We start from the raw sequence: 2,114 nt of genomic DNA, 5'->3' as shown, positions 1-2,114 counted from the left end.
ATGAAGAGGAGCATAAGGAACATTTGCGTTTGGTTCTTGAGAAGCTCAGAGAACACCATTTGTATGCCAAGTTCAGCAAGTGTGAGTTTTGGTTAAAGGAAGTTGGATTTCTCGGACATGTTATATCCAGAGAAGGAATAGCAGTAGACCCTACCCAGGGTTGCTTCTGTGACTAAATGGGTGGCACCCACATCAGTTGGAGAGATCAGAAGTTTTCTTGTACTCGCGGGATATTATCGGAGGTTCATTGAGAATTTCTCCAGGATTGCAAAGCCCATGACGGAGTTACTAAAGAAGGACACCAAGTTCAAATGGACTGAGGAGTGTGAAGCCAGTTTTCAGTAGTTGAAGAAACGTTTGGTTACAACCCCAGTGCCGATTCTTCCAGACCAATGAAAGGATTATCAAGTGTATTGCGATGCTTCACGTCGAGGACTTGGAGCAGTGCTTATGCAGGAAGGAAGAGTTGTTTCATATGCCTCACGACAGCTTAAACCTCATGAGTTGAATTATGCTACGCATAATTTGGAGTTAGCAGCCGTAGTGCATGCATTGAAGACATGGAGACATTTCCTCATTGGAAACCATTGTGAGGTATGCACGGATCTTAAGAGTTTGAAATATATCTTCACTCAGAAGGAGCTGAACCTCAGGCAAAGGAGATGGTTGGAGCTCATTAAGGATTATGATATGAAATTGCACTATCATCCCGGAAAGGCCAATGTAGTAGCATATGCGTTGAGTCGCAAGAGCTATGTTAATACTCTCATGACTAGAGGATTACCTAAGGAGTTAGTAGATGATCTTCGAGAGTTATGTTTGGAGATAGTTCCGAGAGGTTATGTAGAAGCATTGGAGATTCAGTCCACTTTGATGGGAAAGATCAGAGAAGCCCAGAAGACTGACAAGGAGATTGCCGAGATAAAGGAAAGGATGAGCAAAGGCAGGGCTAAAGGATTTCGTGAGGATGAGCACGACACTTTATGGTTTGAGGATCGCGTTTATGTGCCTAATGACCCCGAGATCAGGAAGTAGATTCTGCAAGAGGCCCATGATTTGCCGTATTCGATTCACCCAGGAAACACTAAGATGTATGGATTTGAAGGAAAGTTTCTAGTGGACAGGAATGAAAAAGGATATTGCCGAGTATGTAGCAGTGTGTGATGTATGTCAGAGAGTTAAGGCAGAGCACTAGAAGCCAGATGGATTGCTACAGCCGTTGCCGATACCCAAATTGAAGTGGGATAAACTTGGAATAGATTTTATCACTGGATTGCCCAGGACTCGTTCAGGCTATGACTCTATCTGGGTTGTAGTCGATCGTTTGACGATAGTAGCTCATTTCATCTCGGTGAAGACCACTTATACGAGTGCTAAGTTGGCGAAGATACACATGACCAGGATCGTATGTCTGCATGGAGTTCCGAGGACCATCGTATCAGATAGAGGAACCCAGTTTACCTCAAAGTTCTGGAGTCAGTTGCATGAGACTTTGGGTACTAGGCTAGAGTTCAATACAGCCTTTCATCCACAGACAGATGGACAGACCGAGAGAGTCAATCAAATTCTGGAGGACATGTTGAGAGCTTGTGTGCTAGATTATGGATCTAGTTGGGACGACAATGTGCCGTATGCAGAGTTCTCTTATAACAACAGTTATCAAGCCAGTTTGAAGATGGCCCCTTTCGAAGCTTTGTACGGAAGGAGGTGCAGGACACCGTTATTGTGGGATGAAGTTAGAGATCGACATTTGTTCGGACCTGATTTAATCAAAGACTCTGAAGAGAAGGTTAAGTTGATTCGCGACAGACTCAAGGTAGCTCAGTCCAGGCAGAAGAGTTATGAGGATTCAAAATGCAAGGAGACAATTTATGAAGTCGGAGACAGAGTATATCTTCGTGTGTCCCCGCTTCAAGGAGTTAAGCGTTTTGGAGTTAAGGGAAAGCTAGAACCATGTTTTGTGGGACCATACAGAGTTTTGGAACGTATGGGAGAAGTTGCATACAAGCTGGAATTGCCAGAAGGATTGTCAGGAGTTCACGATGTGTTTCACGTTTCCCAGTTGAAGAAGTTCCACGCGGAGATGTCCGATATTCCTCTGAGAGATACAATGC

This window comes from Triticum dicoccoides, chromosome 2B (genome assembly GCF_002162155.2).
Source record: "Triticum dicoccoides isolate Atlit2015 ecotype Zavitan chromosome 2B, WEW_v2.0, whole genome shotgun sequence".
In the NCBI taxonomy this organism is placed as follows: Eukaryota; Viridiplantae; Streptophyta; class Magnoliopsida; order Poales; family Poaceae; genus Triticum; species Triticum dicoccoides.
The sequence above is the reverse complement of the archived record's forward strand: the minus strand, read 5'-3'. Positions refer to the sequence as shown.